The sequence below is a fragment of the Lepisma saccharinum genome, chromosome 14 (genome assembly GCF_977018435.1).
Source record: "Lepisma saccharinum chromosome 14, izLepSacc3.1, whole genome shotgun sequence".
NCBI lineage: Eukaryota > Metazoa > Arthropoda > Insecta > Zygentoma > Lepismatidae > Lepisma > Lepisma saccharinum.
Genome location: NC_139242.1, coordinates 17111488 through 17132390, shown reverse-complemented (window position 1 = coordinate 17132390; position 20903 = coordinate 17111488).

Here is a 20903-nt window from a genome sequence, read left to right as displayed (position 1 = left end):
GGACCTCATTGCTGTATAAGAAAACCGAAAAATATATGCAAATATAGCACGCGTTACTGTTAACTACATACACTGGCGGACCCAGGGGATAGCTCATGGCCGTAAGCCCCTCCCAAAGTTCTGAGAAAATAATAAATAATAATCCTGTGCGTAACAGAATATGAGAACCTTGGCTTACCTACCGACTGCCGGGCTCCCTCCCACGCTTTCCTTCGTCACCACTAAGCTTAGAGATCTTCAACCAGTATTAGAATAGTTGGGGGGTCAGCCCGACGTATCCCCAGCCGTTATAGTAGGTCTCAGCGACCGGATTACGCTTACTCATTCGAAGCTCCCCAATTTCCTCACGATGGTGGGTTGCCACCGGCTCTATACACAGGCCGAAAATTCCCGGAGATTGAACCCGGGATCGAACACATGCCGTCCCGCAGCCGCCGTCCAAAGCAAGACACCTGAGACCATACGGCCACGGAGGAGGACTCTGAGGGGGGAAAAAATCAAATGAAGGCAAAGCGGTAAGTGCAAATCCCACTTAAAATGGCCCAAGATTACCATTTACTTCTTTGAACAACTTTTATAGTGAAGGTTAAAAATGGTATTTATGAAATATTTTTTACTGTATTCCGTCCCCCTTAGAACGCAGATATGTAACATCCACCTTTATAATTCCAGCATCCTTCAAAAAGAAATATTGCGTACTCCTGTGTCTACATAAGAATATCGTCTTCAACAACAAAAAATAAAGTGCCCAAATATGATTTAAAGTGAACCTTATTCGGTGGCCCTAAACGAAATTATATCTAAGCACACATTTTAATAAGAGACATAGGCTAGATTATAACGAAAAATCACTGGAGTACGAATGTGATGGGGTTTCACAAATGGAAATGCTGAGCATAGGAAGTATAAAGTTAATACTATGCGCGTAAATTGATGAAGGATATGCGCTCAAGAATCTGTCGTCGTAGTAAAATTAACAGATGTTAATGATGAAAAATAGTGTTGTCCACGGGACGAGACGGGACAGGCTTTTAAAAATTCGAGACGAGACGAGATTGACCATGTGTCATAAGACAAACGAATATTTTCGAGACGAGACAGCATTTCCACGAGACGAGACAGGCCAAAGTCTCGTCTCGTGGGCAACACTAATGAAAAATAAAACTTCTCACTATCAAAGTTCAGATATTTTTATCTATCCCTGGTAGAAGCTTTGCTGCAGTTTTGCATCATTCATAAACGCATAACGCTATCCTTGTTATAGCGCACGTAATTACACCCTTTCAACAATTTTATCCCCATAAAATAATAATATTGTTGTAACAATATTTTAGTTATGAAACAAAAATATTGGTGTTAAAAAGTTTTGTTACACCAGAAAGAGGTGTTTTTAAATCCTCTCAACTTTACAGTTTTTTTTATACATCAATAACCTTCGATCAGATGTTTCAAATATGAGATAAATATTTTAAGAAATCTAAGAGAGAGGCGATCGTCTCCCCCCACCATATGTTGAAAAAGGAGATCATGCCTCTTCAACCTCTAAAACTATGGGATCACTCCTCCCACACTAACATTAAATCATCCGTGAACAAAAGAATAAATAACCCTGAACACGACGTCTAAAACTAGCAGTAAATCTTCTCTGTGAGGAAAGAAGAAGGGGTTATCCGCTCCTCCTTTCCAACTCGAGAACGAGGTTGTTCCTCCACTACCCGCGATACCTGTCAGACTCTCGTTTATTTTTTGTTCTTTACCACAGAAAATAAAAAAATAAGTAAACGAAACGCAAGGAGAGAAGTAAATGCTTCTATACCAGGAGATTGACTTCACTGCAGTAATCTTCCGACGTGACTGCTTTCAATATATATATATATATATATATACCGTGCGTCCATTTCGATCTGCAGCCGAGAGATCGGGAGAAGCGTGGCGGGCGGCGCTGACGGAGATGCCGACATTTGCGGCCTGTAATGCCCGCTTATTTTTATGGACATATGCAGACATTTGTATAAATATTGCAAAACGAGCACTAACCTGTGTTAAAAGAGTACGGTTTTAATTTTAGTAGCTTAGTGGCTGTATGTGCCGATGATTTTGACACGCCCACCTCTTGTGAAACACGGCGTAGAGGTTTGTTTGGAGAACGTTCTAACGCTGCACCAATATCATCGAGTTTTGCTTCGGTTAGAATCCGTCGTTTTTGCTTAGGTGTTTTAAAATTTAACGATCCAGTTTCTCGTAATTTAAGGACAAGATGTCTAACCGTATCTCTGTGTGGAGTTGAAACGCATGGGAATTTCTGTACAAATTACCTACACACGTCTCGACACGAGTTTGTTTTCACGTACGTGTCATACATAAAAAATCTTTGTTCTAACGTGAATCTTGCGGCTCACTGACACGTCACACATACACACTACAATAACACAAACAAGTAACTGCAAGTATCCAAGAATAACACTCTTGCGCACAGCACGAAATTAACACGCTCTTGGTTTACATTGCTCGCCACTATATTTACAACTCTGTCTTCATCTAGTCGCGAAGGAACAAAAAACTCGAGCTCGGATATTTCGGATTGCAAGGAAGCTCACGAAAACCATTCACTTTTATCGGTTTCGTCTGCAGTGTAATCCTGATACAGTGTTGCACATTCGAAACCTCCAAACGATTCCCATGGCCACAAAACTCTTTCAAGGATATAAACTTAAACAGGACGTTACTGGTCAAAACTATGATTAAAATGCTTTATTATCTGTGGCTCTTAACATCGTTTCTATAGCGTATTTATTTGTGTATATAAGAGCAGAACTTGGATGAATTACAGAAGAACTTTTGCGTGTTATAACACAGGTTAGTGCTCGTTTTGCAATATTTATATAAATGTCTGCATATGTCGGCATCTCCGTCAGCGCCGCCCGCCACGCTTCTCCCGATCTCTCGGCTGCAGATCGAAATGGACGCACGGTATATATATATATATATATATATATATATATATATATATATATATATATATATATATATATATATACAGGGAGGTTATTTCAGTCGTTCACCGCCAGCGTGACGGCCGTTCCGCGGACTCTTCATGCAACAGGTCCCGGCAAATTGCGTTCAGGAAGTCCGTAACAGAAACCGCTTGTTTTGTAATGTTTCCACTTTTCACAATTACAGTTACAATTACAATTGAAATAAGCACGTACCTTGTCGCACGGATGCAGGAAAAGGTGTCCTCCCAAATACAAATATTTCCGGCACCTTATTTCTGACATCTAATCTTAGATTAGACATCGCTACTTTATCCTCAGTTGACAGAAAGGGAAGACAGCATCCCGGCGCATAAAGCAAACCGAAAGCGTAAAATGATATTTAAAAGTAATAATAATGATGATCACTAACCTCCTGTGTTATAAGAGATGTTGAAAATGACTTCCTTCAACAGCAATACAACACGTTTCTTAGGTTCAAGAGATCCTGTCTATCGTAATCCCTGACCACTTTTCTGCAAGAATTCGATTTCACGTAATTATCGTACATAAAAACTCTATGTTCAAGACTATATTTGTTTAACGACATAAGTAATGAATGAATAACAATTAACACACAATAAAGCACTGGCCACGAGTAAGCACATTACAATAACACAGTATAAGCAACACGCGTACTGATAAATGAACAGAAGTGAACATGAACGTACACTGACGTCTGGTAGCCGACAGTGTTGCTAACCATTTTTCGGCAATGTCCCTACAGACGTAGTCAAAATGTCCCTACAACTGACCAAATGTCCCTACGCCAAGTAAAGTGACTAAAAAAAAAACACCTCATGAGCATGCAAACAGAAGATAAAATATACACATTTACTTACCAAATCTTTCTGCTCGGTGCTTCCACAATTAATGAAGGAGCGAATTTACAATACAGGACCTCTCCCCGATTTTTTGTAATATTTCGCATACTCACTAATTGAGGCCTCCTAATCACGAATTTGAAGTTAAAATTTGGGGGGTCACGTGTAGAAATTGCAAAATAAGTGACATTGAGTGGTCCGCGATCGGCACGATTGCTTATTATTTACCGGAAGATTTTGTGTTTCCAATACTTAAAAAACGAAATATACATTCCTGATATTACTACGACCCCAAATTTTAACTATGTTTGCCTATCCTAACCTAACCTAACCGTACCTGAATGGTTCGTGGGGCTATCCGTCAATGGTTTGTTGGGCTACCCGTGCATGTTTTTTTCGAGCCCAAATTTTAACTATGTTTGCCTAACCTAACTTAACCTAAACTTACCGAGAATGGTCAGTGGGGCTATTCCTGAATGGTTTTGCGGTAATTGTGATTACGAACCGATAAAAAATATTATTTTCGTAGCACTTTAACGGCAAACGTTCATCATCGAAGACGCCATTTTCGTATCCTGCAATTTTATGATTGATGTACTGTTGCCAAATTTACCTGTAATCAAATCAGTTCTTCTACATCGTGATTGTCGCTGTCACATGTAAGCACGTTCTTTGGGCAATATACTGAAATCCATAAGTTTATTAATTAGCCCACAGCCATCCTCCTGCACACTCCACCTAACAATCTGTACAACATTAACAACTTTTTTACTGTTCTCTTCCGCCATTCTTACACGATCCATGCTCTCCAAGTATGAAATCAACAGTGTGGCAACGCTGTAGACAGCGTAACTAATTTTAATTTGTTCATATCAACAAATATGGCTACCATACTTGTATACGGAGAATCATTGCGAGAATTGAAAAGCTTATTTTACAACTTCTACACGTTAATGAACATTTTTTCCCCCTCACCCCAACATGTTAACTTGAGATAAATAATCACGAATAATTATTTCGTGAGTATAAGACGTAGCATAGAAATTACAGAAGGGTCCGGTATTGTAAATTCTTGCCTTAATGAATAATAGGGGTGTGCTGGACAGAATTTTTTGGGTCGGGACGGGATCGGGACGGTAATTTTTTTAAATCCCGACATTCGGGACTGAAAAATTTGCAATTTCCAGACCAAGTCGGAAAATTTTCTGGACGGGAAATGTTCGAAATTTCCCGAAGCACTGGAAATCTCGAATTTTACAAGTCATTTTCACTTTAAGTGATTGTTTTTGCATTTCTAGAATAAAAACTTACAACTTTCGATAAGTTCCAGAAACTTACAAGGCAGAAAACGTCGAGAATTAACGACTTTTTAAAGTAAAGAATCCAGCACACCCCTAATGAATAACGTTGAGTCGTTTACTGTTGATTATGTTATTTGAAGTCATACATGCTGCTGCTGTGAAGAGATAGATGTTGGTTGGTGATGCTGTATTTCCTGCATTCTTTAACAATTTTGGTCCCATTTTATTTCCCTTTTTTGTTTTTGTATCACTTAACATTGAAAATATTCTTTCCGTTTCCGCGTTAGAATGCGGCATTGTTAGCACTATTTTCGCGAGAGTGGAAATGTTTTCAAAAAGGAACTTGCCTTGAAAGTTTTTGGTAACCGATAACATGTTCCAAAATTCTGATGGAGATCTGTTAGTTAGTTCTTTTTTCTCCTCCTCGCTAAAGTATCCAGATAAACTAATTCATAAAATGTAATTTACCAAGATTGAAAAAAGTACCTACGTTTTCCCTCATTTGGCAAAATCTGTCCCTACGTTCCTACGCGGGCGAAATTTAGTGAAAAGTCCCTATGCGTAGGGACATGTCCCTACGGTTGGCATCACTGCCGACACGTGCAGTATGAAGCGCCCTCTCGCGGCTGACAACTCACCCAACCCCCGATAAGCTGCAGGCGCTGTCGCGACAACTGAGAATAAAGTAGCGATGACTAATCTAAGATTAGATGTCAGAAATAAGGTGCCAGAAATATTTGTATTTGGGAGGACACCTTTTCCTGCATCCGTGCGACAAGGTACGTGCTTATTTCAATTGTAATTGTAACTGTAATTGTGAAAAGTGGAAACATTACAAAACAAGCGGTTTCTGTTACGGACTTCCTGAACGCAATTTGCCGGGACCTGTTGCATGAAGAGTCCGCGGAACGGCCGTCACTCTGGCGGTGAACGACTGAAATAACCTCCCTGTATATATATATATATATATATATATATATATATATATATATATATATATATATATATATATATATATATATATATAACGTTAAATTTTAAGTCTCAGCTTTCGTTGTCTGCGGTTTTTCGATTCATGATGGTACAAATACTTCCCACTTAATAAAGGCGGCGACGATGTGTTGATATCATGGCAAGCACCTGATTGCATCACCCACGCTTCTTTCGCTCGTTAAGGTTGAAAATTCGATCACAGCGCCAGAGGGAGTTTCTCTTCTTCGTTGAGCTGTACACGTCTGAAGTCTCTCTTAAATTTCCTCTCGTGTTGCGCAGGATCTTGGGTGAAGAGGTGATCTTATCAGCAACTGCTACACCGGTTCAACAATCAAATTTGCTTCTAGACTGACTATCATACAGATATAACTAAGGTACCGAAAGTATGTAGATAAGCTTATATCGATTACAGTGGGCAACTTCAGTAGCTTCGGTTTACGCTACGTTATGAAAGTTATGTCATCTTTTTCTGTGGTCAACATTGTTGCTGCCCTTGTCAAGATTAGAATGTGCCTCCTCCCCCAACGTTCTTTTACCCTTACCAGAGAGGCGGGTGGGGGTGATCTCAGGTCCACCACCTCTTGTTTTTCGATTTTTCAGCTGTGAATATTTTTATAAGAAATTGAAAATATTTTTTAAAAGAATGTGGGATTAGGACATATATGGTATTCCAGGGCCGCCCAAACTACGGCTCGAAGGGCCATACCATAAAAAGCAGGATAACCCCCATGTGGTCCTTCGGGCTGTAGTTTGGACGACCCTGATACACAGTATATGTTCTAATTCCACATTTTCATTTCTGCCGACATATCCGTTGGTACATCGTTAGCACCGAAACTGCAGAGATCTGGAAGAAGAGCGTGCGACTTTCTAGGCACCCTGCCCCATAAATAGCCTCCACTCAGCGTAAAGTCAGACTAATATTGTTTGCCTGATCAACGAAACCAGATAACCTTGCATTACGGGTGAATTTCTCCCATAAAGCTTAAACTGGTCATTTGAGTTTTATTTTTCAAATTTCTAGCAGTATTCTTGATTTTAAAAAAAAAATTAATAAAAACAACATTTGAAAACGTTATTTAAAGTATTCAAATTGTAATAATAGGAATTTGAAATCGGTTTATAAATAGCCGAAGAAGAAGCGATATAAATAACACGAACTTAATCATTTTGAGTTTGTGTTTTAAGTACATTTGGCTTAAGAATGAGCTTACTGCTTTCGTTCAAGCTAAATAGGATTTTCAGCTTTTTACAAAACCTGATTTGCTGTATAAAGCAGAAAAGAAAATAACTTTTTTCAAACTTTTATTTCTGAAGCTCTAATTAACATTAAACAATTATGAGGAGGTCCTTGGTAAGTCTCGTTTCACCTGATTTATACTGAAAGGTTCAGATACAGGAATTTACGAAGAGTGCCCTGATTGTATCGGTGAAGATTCAAAAATGTAACCATACTTATAAACTAACATAAGATAGAAGCTAATATAACACATTGAAAAATATTACTCACGTTTGTGTAGTTCAGCGCTGTACTTTTAACTTTGTAATGATCGACGCTAAAAAGGCCATATATTTGAGAGCTCTCAACAATTAAAGAAGACTCACTATGAAAATCACTGAGCACTTATATTCTTCAACTTCTGGTTAGCACTTCCTCTTCATTCCTCCTGTCTGTATCCTTAAAAAGTTGCGGTAGAAGCCACCTCTCGCCAATCCATCACGCTACAAGTCTTTTTATCTTCCAGTCTACGAGTTCACCATTCCTGTTATCTTTTGAGATCGAACTATCAAAGCACTTTTGTGTACCGTGGTGACGAAATCTAAAAAAATGTCCACAGCTCGAACGACTGCAAACTTTTAGCATTTTTCCAGTAACGCGCGCGCGGACATCAACTATTGCAACTAAACCCGCGTCCGAAATTCACGAGCGCTTATTTTCCATTGTCTTTGGGACTCAGTCTATTATTTAAAAGGGGAGTGAAGCAAGCATCTTTCATCCTCATTCGTTCCGAAGCATAAGTTCTACAACAATCAGTTATAGATGCCCCTTCCCCAAAAAAGACATTCGATGGACTGATCAAGGAGAGCTAATGTCTTCCCAAGTCTCTTTATCTCCCTAACTATTTGACCAGACTTCGTATATATATTGCTTTACTCATATTACATTATTCAAATTTATTTATAAAAAATACCATCAACGTTTCCATCTGTTTTACATAACAATTGTTCTATTTTTTTTAAAAAAAAATTCAAAAGAAAGATAATATCAGATCAATTTTTACAATCATAATAGTGATATTCAATTATATTTTTCTTTTCCAACCTCATAGTATGGACATTTTCGATTAAAGTATATGCATAACCACCATTTTGCAAACATTCAAACGTAATCATCATCCTATACAATCTTTTCATCACATAGTACATATCTTCATACAGTACATATTTCTAATCAACACCATTACAATATTTATTATGTATATATTATTTTACACAAATCCTTTATCTGTTTTTTACCATCATTCACTTTTTCAGTTGTTTTTTTTCATGAAACTAATTTTGAACACGTAGTATCATTTTCATGTACCCAGCTTTTATCTTCAAAAGTCATCAAACTCTCCAACTTGTTTGTTTTCACAAATAAACATATTTTCTCAATTTTACAGCCTTTTTTTTATCATCAACCTGACTTTTTATGACTATTAGAACAACATTGTTTTTAACAATCCTACTCTGAAATATGCCCTTCTGCTGGTTTTGGTAGAATAGTATCAAAAATGATTATTACTTTTACTACTTTCTTCAAATAGGATGCCAAATATGTAAAAATTCCTTCAAACTAATCTTAATTAGTAAACCTCATTATCATACTAACTAACTAACTAACTAACTCTCTAGCCTTCTTAAACCCGAAGGTTCATGGCTGCAGCAACACAGGCCTTCCATCTTTCCCTATCTTGAGCAAGATATATATACTCTTTTCCATCCCTACAGATTTCCTTTAGGTCCATCTCAACGTTGTCCCTCCATCTTCGTCTTGGCCTTCCTATAGGTCTCTTACCATCGGGTTTCCCAACAAGAATCCTGTAAACTCCTCTTTCCTCTCCCATCCGTGCCACATGGCCTGCCCACCTAAGTCTTCTTGATTTAATTATTCTAATAATATCTGGACATGAATACAAATGATGTAGTTCTAAATTATGTAACCTTCTCCACTCACCTGTCTCCTCATCCCTTTTAGGTCCAAATATTTTCCTAAGGATCTTATTTCCAAACACTCTGAATTTATGTTCCTCTTTCAATGTAAGGGACCAAGTTTCACACCCATATAATACTACAGGCAAAATTACTGTTTTGTATATTTTAACTTTTAGTTTCTTAGATATTAAACGAGAAGACAAAAGTTTATGAAGAGAGAAGTAACATGCATTTCCTGAATTAAGCCTACTTTTTATTTCCTCTTTAATATAATTTTCATTTGTTAATATTACTCCTAAGTATTTGAATTTGGAAACTGGTTCAAACGAGTTGTTATCAATAATTAGATTTTGATTATTACCTAACACTTGGTATCGGCCTGTAAGCATATATTTAGTTTTCTCTTTGTTAACTTCCAAACCTATCTCTTTAGCAGTTTTGAAAAATATTTTAGCATTATTCTTAATTGTATTTATATCATCCCCTAATAAGTCTACATCATCTGCAGATGCTAACAACTGAGTCACACCATTTAATTTTAGTCCTTCTTTAGTTTCTTTTACCTTCCTAACGGCATATTCTAAGGCAAAATTAAAGAGCAATGGAGATAATGCATGTCCTTGCTTTAACCCATCATGAATTGTAAATTTGTCAGACACATTAATACCTACACGAATTTTACTTTCTGTTTCACTGGTGCATACTTTTATCATACTAACAAGCTTCTTAGGTATTCCAAACTCGACTAATATATTATATAATTTATCTCTTTTCACCGAATCATATGCTTTTTTGAAATCAATGAATAGGTGATGGACATTTTGGTTATATTCCCACTTTTTTTCAAGTGTCTGTCTGATGTGGAAATTTGATCTGTAGTTGATCTGTTACGTTTAAATCCACATTGATAATCACCTATAATTTCATTAGCATATGGGGTTAGTCTTCTTAAAAGAATGTTAGATAATATTTTGTATGTTGTTGAGAGTAGAGAAATTCCACGGTAACCTAACCTCATTATCATGCCATTAATAATTAGTGCTTCCCTTTTCTTCTTCTTCTTTCGTCTACAAATATCACCTAGCTCAATTTTCTAATTTAAGGAAATTCTCTCATCTTTAACATGACCTTCTAATAGCATTTTATTATTCAGACTAGCAACAGAATTCTGCACATCAACATTTATTACATATCAGCATGTACATTAATATCATCAATTTTTCGGTCCGCCTTCAACCTACTATTATTTAACAACATTATTTTCGGTCCGCCTTCGACCTACTATTTTTTCATTTCCGGTCCACCTTCGACCTTATATTTATGTGCCTCTCTCGCACTATATCTTAATACACACTGACTTTTACCTCATATAGCTATGTCCAAGAACTCTCATCACTTCATCTTTCTATTATTGCTATTTAACCTTACTTTCTGAAGAATTTCCTCAAATAACTTTCTTCTGAGTATGACTGTTCTATCATCTTTCTCATTTGTTCTTCATTATTCTTAACGATTTTGAGGCTTACTTCCAATTTTTCTATCTTATTACTTCCTTTTCTCTTCTTATTTCAAAGCTATTTTCAAATTGAAATTTTCATTATCTACCCGCTCATTGACAATAATAATATTTACCAGCACTTCTACCAAAACCATCAATACATTTTTTTCATCGAACCACAAATAGTTTTCACATAACCTGTACAAAACAACTGACATTAAATAACTTTTCCTTTTCATTTTCTCAATTTTCAATATACATGGCTCATAACAACATACACACATTTTTCTTAACAGCTTATTTACATTTGAACAATTTCCATTATTTTATCAAGATTTACATAAACTAGTAATTTTCAAAATGTTCATCAAAAGAAATGGAAAATTAGATATTACTTTAAAATTTACTAACTTAATAATTACATTCTACGATATTACCCAACAAATTAGAATATCTCTTATCTTTAGATTTATCAGTCTTTGTTGTTTCTTCAGTTTCCGAATATTCCTATTTGTCGTCACTATCATGTATCTTTTCGTATTCCTCTTCTTCTCTTCCCTCCTCTTCGTTTCCATTTTCTTTTCTCTGCTTTTCAAATTTCTTCTTCTTCTTCTTCCAACTTTCGTTAAGTAGAGAAATTATTAGTCTGCCAAAACTATTTGTATTTTCTCTTATCCTTAAAGTCTTTTCTTTTCGTTTCCGGTTGTCCATTAATATATTTATCTCACTATGAGAATCATCACTAGTAACTTTCTTCTTAACTTTCTTCCATTCTTTACTGTCTCGTTTCTTTTGGAACTTTCTTTCACGCTCATCAGATGAATGCTTTGCTCTCTCTTCTTGCTTCATCTTTTTCATACTTGTGTCTGATCTTTCTGCGCTGATATTCTTAGATTTTTTACGAACTTCCTTCTTCACTTTCACTGACGCTATCTCAACTTTCTTTGCAGCTTTCAATTTATTTCTCTTCATTTTCTTCTTTTTCTTTTCCGAAATATATATAAGCCTCATTTTACTTCTCTTCCTTCTACTGATCAGAGTCATTTCCGGTATCTTCACGTCTAAAGTTACACATTCTTTCATTTTAGAAAACATATCATTTTTCTCAGGTTTTTCGTGAAAACTTTCTTCTTTACTAATCAATTCCTGAGATTGCTGTATTCCTAGTGACTCATCTTCAATTTGTTGCTTTTTCATTTCCAACACGCACACTCGTTCCTCTAGAAAGTGTACTTTCCAATCTGTCTCTCTTTGTTCATTTGCTATAGCCACTTGTACTTGATCAGAATTATCTTCTATCTTTTCACTGTTGTCACGGACCTCATTACAATCATCTTTTACTTCATCAATTCCGGCCTGAAATGGAAATTTACTTTCCTGGATAGCGTTCACCTTAACGACCTTCATCTCCAATACAGCTGATTTTTTTCTGTTCTGGAACTGACATTCGATCACTCAATTTTTGTAAACCAACACTACTTCCTTCATTTCCTGCCTACGTTCTTCCATTTTTTTTTTTGCATAATCTCTCCCATTTCAATCTATCCTGTTCCTTATTTTCTTCACACTTCAGAATTTCATTCTCTAGTTCTAGTCTATATCTTTCCCTGTCGTTTTCTCGTTGGATCCTATTTTCTTCCAAAAGTGACAAAATCTCACTTAAAATTTCATTTTACTTTCCCTGAACAACCTTAACTTGAGAGTTATTAGTGTCAATTTCTTTAGAAGCACCCTGTTCCTTTTCCTGATTTTTTTTATTTACCTTGAGCTTGCTTGCTTCATTTTCAGCTCCGTTCGTCCACTGCTTGCAGGAAAATTTTTCTCAACGCAATCTTTATGCACCCATGTTTACAGTCTGAACATTGTACAGCAGCGTCTGAAATCAACAATCTGCAGCAACAAGGAGCTCTCCGTATTGTACGAGCCATGTTGCCGACAAACACGAACCCAGGTTACAACACTCAATGTTTACATAAACATCATCTGCAGCTAACAAACACAATGCTCGATTTTTTTTCTTTCTTTCGCCAAGACAATCTAAGGCAACTCCCGGGAGTTTCGGACACCATATAACATTAAAAGTGGTATTTTGCTTAAGAATGAGCTTACTGCTTTCGTTCAAGCTAAATAGGATTTTCAGCTTTTAAAACCTGATTTGCTGTATAAAGCAGAAAAGAAAATAACTTTTTACAAACTTTTATTTCTGAAGCTCTAATTAACATTAAACAATTATGAGGAGGTCCTTGGTAAGTCTCCTTCACCTGATTTATACTGAAAGGTTCAGATTCAGGAATTTACGGAGAGTGCCCTGATTGCATCGGTGAAGATTCAAAAATGTAACCATACTTAAAAACTAACACAACCCAATATAGGTTATACGTCAAAACATCGACCCAAAAACATCGATAACAAAAACATCGCCTACATTTCATCGACAGTACAAAACATCGACAGCACAAAACATCGACAGCACAAAATATCGACAGCACAAAACATCGACGACAAAAACATCGACGGCAAAAACATCGACGCCAAAAACCGACGGCAAAAACATCGACGCCAAAAACATCGACGCCAAATACATCGACGCCAAAAACCGACGCCAAAAACATCGACGGCGAAAACATCGACGGCAAAAACATCGACGCCAAAAACATCGACGGCAAAAACATCGACGGCAAAAACATCGACGCCAAAAACATCGACACCAAAAACATCGACGGCAAAAACATCGACACCAAAAACATCGACGGCAAAAACATCGACACCAAAAACATCGACGGCAAAAACATCGACACCAAAAACATCGACGGCAAAAACATCGACACCAAAAACATCGACGCCAAAAACATCGACACCAAAAACATCGACGGCAAAAACATCGACACCAAAAACATCGACGGCAAAAACATCGACACCAAAAACATCGACGGCAAAAACATCGACACCAAAAACATCGACACCAAAAACATCGACACCAAAAACATCGACGGCAAAAACATCGACACCAAAAACATCGACGGCAAAAACATCGACACCAAAAACATCGACACCAAAAACATCGACACCAAAAACATCGACGGCCAAAACATCGACGCCAAAAACATCGACGGCAAAAACATCGACGACAAAAACATCGACACCAAAAACATCGACGCCAAAAACATCGACGGCAAAAACATCGACGGCAAAAACATCGACACCAAAAACATCGACACCAAAAACATCGACGGCCAAAACATCGACGCCAAAAACATCGACGGCAAAAACATCGACGACAAAAACATCGACACCAAAAACATCGACACCAAAAATATCGACGGCAAAAACATCGACGCCAAAAACATGGACGGCAAAAACATCGACGCCAAAAACATCGCTATTTTCTGTCATTAAAACCGTTAATTTATAATGCAGTCATGTTTTATTATTATTGAAGGAAGGCGGAAAGTAGGAGGAGCAGAGTAGAAAGACGGGGATGAGTAATAGAGTGTAAAGTAGAGGGGCGCTAAAACTCCAACTCGCCCAGGTGAAATTTATATCTTGATTCTCTCCATGAATTGGATTTAGAGTTGTGACCAAACTTGCCTACATTGGTCGATCTTGTTTTTAGATTTCTTATCAGCCATGGTTGTTGCGCAAGAGCGGTATTTTCATTGATTCGATAATTTCGCGTTGCACGCGCACCTTCTGACATCAAAACAATATTATTATTAGCACCTGATTCTTGCCCCAAAGCTCAAACAATGGAATCGTAAACAGTGCGAAGTGTCATGTTTCCTTCTGCTTTCTAGCACGCTGCTTTTAACTTCATAGACGGGAACGTTGTGTGCTCGTTATATTGTGGATGTGGAAGAAATGTTCCTTGATGACTATGGTACGAAACCGACTAAGGGCCCCTTTGCTTTACCTCCCCCGCCCACCTTCACGCAGCGGTATCTGCAGACCCCTTGTAACAGCCACTGGACGGAAGCCTTCAAAACATCGTCTCTCCCAAACATCAGGGTTTATCCGCAACTGATATCAATTCTGCCAGTCACACCAGAAGGGTTTCTAGAATTTTTGTCACAAATGTAGATTGTGCATTAAGTGTTTTTAACAAACAACGTGTTTTATTTTTTAAAATACACAGCCTTATATGAACTTAAGAAAATAAGGAGAATAATTTAAGGAATTCCGTCCATTGGAATTTATTTAGCTGTAATTTTTTGCTACTAGTTTGTGTTAGACATAAATACATAGGTTGTCGCCATACACGTAGGCGATCTAGAACTTGTTTCTGGGAATGGCACGGAATATAGAATATATATATACACGTATATCCTGGCCTAGGCATGTGCATTCTTTGCGAGTGTCCATCAATTTCATTATATCTCTCATCCTCATCGTCACGATTAGCCAAATGTGGCAGAAAAGTGAAACTAATTAACAAAAGTAATATATACCTATTAGGGCTGAGACTATACCGATGTCGTTGTATGAGTATCGGCCGATAACAATAGTATCGACATCGGAAAGTATCCGCTGGATTCAGTGGCGGCGATTGGGTTCCAAAACCGTAGGGCAAGGTGCCAAAACTGGGGGGGGGGGGCAAAGACAGTATATTTCCCTTTGTAGGTAAGGTTCAGCATAGTGCGGGAGCAAAAGTGGGGAAAAATGGGTTGGCAACTGCCCCCCTCGCCCTCCCCCCTAATCGCCGCTACTGGCTGGATTTTAATTTCAGATACTGGCCGATACTTTTCCTGCGTTTTGAGAGTTGGCGGGTCCATAAAAATACCGCGCGACAATTTCACAGGGTCTAAGTTTCTTGGGTGTTCAGCAAAATTTAAGTTTCCATTGATTTTGTGCCAATATTGAGTGAGAAAACTATATTTTGTGATTCCTTAACACATATATTTATATACTGGTACAATTTTTTAATAGTTGGATGTATTTGGTGGTTGTGGGGTTGTTCTTTTGTTGAAGGTTCAAACGGTGACGAAGAATATGTGCATACAGCTAAGTGTGTATAATTCCCCTATAAATCGAATCGCTATTTTTAGAATAGGTCTAACAGGTGAGAAAATATTTTTTTATAAGCAGGAGGACGTTCAACATCTAAAGAACCTTTAAGCTTCATTTCTGTTTGTTAGTTAGTTCCTCATTCGCGTACCGACAATATTAGTGTTAGCAATGTTCTCTCATTCGTGTCATAATTATACAGTGCCTTTCACGGCCGAGGTGGCCGTGGAGAGACGGAAAGCGCGCCGGGAAGTAGGAACGCGTCTTCAGGCAAACCGGGTGCAACATTCGCGTAACTGGAACCGCTAGCTATGTAATTAAATATGCTCGTACAATTGCATCGACAGTTACAATTAAAAGGAACACGTACCGTGTTACAAAAGGTGTTTGGAATGATGTCCTCTTGCATCCACATATTTATAGGAAATTTTCACTAACACGTATTAGTTCCTCTTTCGAAATTGCTTCAATTTATTTCTTCATATTTTCTTTCAATTCTTCTGATGTATGGCTTCCGGTATAAAAGCTTGGTAGCTCGCCACGATGACGTTAGAAATATGTCTGTTTCTTGTGCAAGGCGTCGGAGAGATTTCTGAGGAGTATATTTCAATCGTGTTCCAACGTCGTCTAGTTTATCCTCAGTAAGCATATGCCGTTTTACCTTAACAAGAGCAGACCCTATTTTCCTAAATTTGTTCACAAGTAACAGATCACTGTCTCTGTGTGAAACAGGAACATCTGGGAATTCTGCTCCGAAACTCATTCTAACTTCCCTACAAGAATTCGTAATGACGTAACAGTCGTATATAAATATTCGTTGTTTAAAATTTTACGGATAGCGTGGTATTATTAGACTGCAGAAAAAAAAACTGGCAATACGTAAAGTTAAACAAAAAAATCTAAAACACTTGTTAACAATTTAACACTTCACAACCACGTGCAAACTGGACAACAGCTGTCTGGATACTGAAGCACTGACGTGTCTAATGCCAAGGTCAGCGTACAGTTGTGGGTTTGAATGCCGGTAGATGTGCTCTTACTTTCCGACGCGCTAGCCGCCGTCCAACGGCCACCTCGGCCGTGAAAGGCACCGTATACATATATCCTTTTCGCTAAAATTTCCGAGAGAGAGAAATACGACGTTATGAAATCAAGGAGTTAACAAACTATGAATTAGAAATATTAAAATTGAGTTCCAGACCCAGGTAGTCTGGCAATAAGACTGTTGCCTTGTAACCAAGTGTACCCGTGTTCGATCCCTGGTGGGGGTACATTTCATTAAGTGGCTTTTGCAATTATTTAAAAAATAAATAAGGAAAATTTAAATAAAATATATAATTTGTAATTAAAATATTAATGTTTATGATTGATGTGTTGTTTTAAATTATAAATTATTACTGTGCTGCTCTGAATGAATCTGTTTTGCAAGTTGATGGTGTTTATAAAAATAATATACCAGTGCTGTAGTTAGTAGTAAATTTTAAATAATAAAAATTAATAAAGATATGGGCAAGGGGTTTAAAATTAATTTTTGAAATGAAATGTTTTTATTAATAGATTGATTAAGTTGTTTTAAGGCAAGTTTAAGCGGAATAATAACATATTGGGGCAGTGGAGGCGGTATTGGCGGGTGTATTGTTTTCAATGGTACTATTTGAACTATTGATGCAATATTATTGTAAAATACTGCAATTTGTGCAAAAGTCAGCACGCTTGGGCAAGTTAATGCTCTTCGGAGTCTTAGGAGTAGCTATGCCTACATTCCCCAAGCGTGCTGATTTTTGCACCGTATTGCAGTATTTAGTTGGTTGGATGTATATTAACCTCATTTCTGAGGTTAGAAAAGAATTTGTGCACTGTCATAGTAGCCCATTTCGATTCCAGCATGTGAAAGCAGAAGAGCTACATGTGAAGAGAATATTAAAATTATGATTTATTAATTTCTAAGTTAAAGGAAAGCTTTACTAAGGACAGTAAGTGATGTGTTAATTGGATTTGGCCGTTTCAATTCAGAAAGTTCCGAATTTATGAACTACGGAAAGCTACAATCTTCCGCCGCTCACTACTGTTGTGATATGGAAGGGAATTAGAAATAAGAACCCTTCAGCAACTTCTTGCAATGGTTGAAACGTTCAAAATTGTCTTTAACGAACTTTATAAGCTTTGTGTTGTCATCAACAGTTAAATGCAGTGGAGGCGATTGGGTTCCAAAACTTGAGGGGGGGGGGGGGAAGAACAATTTACTTTCTCTTCGTACAAACGGTTTAGCATAATGCGGGGGCAAAAGCGGCAAAAAGTGTGTGTGGGGGGGGGGCATCTGATCCCCATGCCAACCTAATCGCCGCCACTGCACTAATCGAGAATCAAAAAGTTTTTCCATCCCATAAAAATATTATCCAGGACTATTTTGTTAAATAACTGTTACATTTGAGGGAATAAATACAGCACTCAAGTTCTAGTTACCAATCCCATTACGAAGGTAACCCATGATTTGCTGCAAAGTAGAAAAATGTTATTTCATATTTAAATAGTGGCGGAGATTATGGGGGCGTGGGGGGGGGGCAGTTGCACCCCCCATACATTTTGCCACATTTTCTCTCGCACTATGCTAAACCTTATGTACCAAGGGAAAGTAAACTGTCCTTGTCCTCCCCCACCCCCCCCCGAGTTTTGGAAACCAATCGCCGCCACTTTTAGACATAATTTTGCCACGTATTATCTATTTTTTTGTTTGACGAGGAATTTCTCTATCCAAGTTCATGGGTGTAACTTGAAATCTAACTTTAGGGGGTCACAATCGAACTTGCCGCTTAACTTTTTGGGGAGGATTCAAAAGTTTTCTAGGCCATAAAAATAGCGTTAAGGTTATTTTTATTTTGTGAAACAACTGTCACATTTGTGAAATCATAAAAATTGCTCCTCTGGTCCGAAGAGGTCAATAAAAGTACCATTGACTTGTAAATTTTAATAAACCTAAAATTTTAGACGGGCAATGCTACCCTTGCTTCCGCCATTCTCATTTGCGAAAGCAGTCCTCTTCTATTGCCTTCACTTCAGTTACTTTTGTATTTGAGACTATTTCCTATGTCAAATATTTACCGAAAGAATTTATGACTGTCATAGCATTCGCACAGCAAGCCCATCTTGTTACAGATAAGATCTTTAAAGGAATAAGTTTCTATCCTGCATCTCTTAAGATGCTTTCGAAGATAATATGCCTTGTTGGACTACTTGGAATTAAGCTATATATGTATCGCATTATTAAAGGAAATATCACACTGTTTAAATTATATATGACTTTAAATTAATCTCTCAGGTTCAGATTCAAAACAACTACACATAATTTATTAATTAACAAGTATGAGCCATTTATTCGCCAGCTACATTAAGCAACACAGCTCACAACTCACAGCTAACGAATAAAGTATGAGTGAGTGTTAATAACAAGAAATTTCCTACAAAAAGGAGTGGAATAGTTCAATTATATTCAAAGTAATACAAGCAACCCCCTCTCCCGTAGTTGCTTGGACATGTATCGGCTTAAAAATAGGTAACATTCTTTTAGAGTATAATATTATAACTGCAATAAGATTATATTGCATTTCTAAGTAAAGGATTAGGGGTGGGACAGTCGGACAGTCGGTGGGACCCTTGCCTCCCTGTGCGCACGTCTATGAAAATGAAGCTTAAAGGTTCGTTAGGTGTTGAACTTTCTCCTACTTATAAAAAAAATATTTTCACACCTTTTAGACCTATTCCTAAAAATAGTGATCCAATTTTTGTAGCAAGTTTGGTGAATTATAATTGCCCAAATGGAAGTTTTTTAATGGAAAGTATTGAGTGAGAAAACTTCTAGTTTTTCCAATTTTTGGTCGAAATGCGTCTAACCTACTATAATAATCTTGGGGAGAAGGGAGCCAGAGATGTTTTGTGGGGCTTCAGTCCCCTAGCCAGCCTGGAACGCTGTCCCTGATAAGGTGGACATAAGGGAATAAGAGCAAATATTCTGAGGGAAAGTGACCCACAAGATGGACAGTTTGATTCAGATGGTCATTGATACCCATCACTGTAACATTTGTAAGAGTGCAGTGAAAAATTTAAAAATACTTTCAATCACCAGTTACTTTATTTGCAAAAGAAACTAATTTTCCCAATTGTCTCTGCAATAAACGCAGTGTACACCCTGTAATCAATAGGTCCCGGGTTCGATACCCAGTGAAAGCACATGGTGGTTCAGATCCTATTTTAAACTGTGGGTCCAGTCCCGATTAACTTCTCTGTGCATAAAGAGGACTTAAACGATTATTATTATTATTATTTTATGGGTGCACATGTAACATTGAAATTTTCGGTATTTGGAATAGCCTATTATTTATTTTGTACTGTATATTTATTTTTTTAAAACTGAAACATGCAATTCGTAGTTTTATACAATCTCAATTGTTTGCAAATATATTTATAACAAAAAACAATATATATTTAATCGTAATAATTGAGGATTTGGCGTTTTAGACCTTTAATTTAACATATATTAAGAGCCCGGTCTCTGGCACCGTGAGCGATCAACAAGGTAACTTTTCTCGTGTGACCCACGAAGGGTTAATCGGAACTGAACCTATAGTTTAAAGAATCCATACCACTGTGCAACTATCCTCCACCGAGGATCGAACTTCGGACCCCTTGATTCAAATACAACAGCGGTACCGATACACAGTGACGGCGCTTCGTGGTGCGGCACCCAGGGAAAATGTCTGGAGGGGAAGGGGGCAAGACAATATTGCAAGGGGGCAGTTATATTATTTGCACACGGTGTGTACCAGTGCATGAACCGAAAGAAAGTCACAACGGAAAAGTCAAGTTGTATTTGGTCCTTTCGGTCTCCTGCGTCTAATAAACAAGGAATAACAATAGCCGGTGGTCTTTTCATCTTTCACACGGAGGAGCCTTCCTTTCCCTTCCCCCGACCACAAACGCTGCCGGCGAGAAGTCATAAATGGTTACCAGAAACGAAACAATCACGTTCACTGCGCAATCTCATTGTTTGTAATTTTATCAA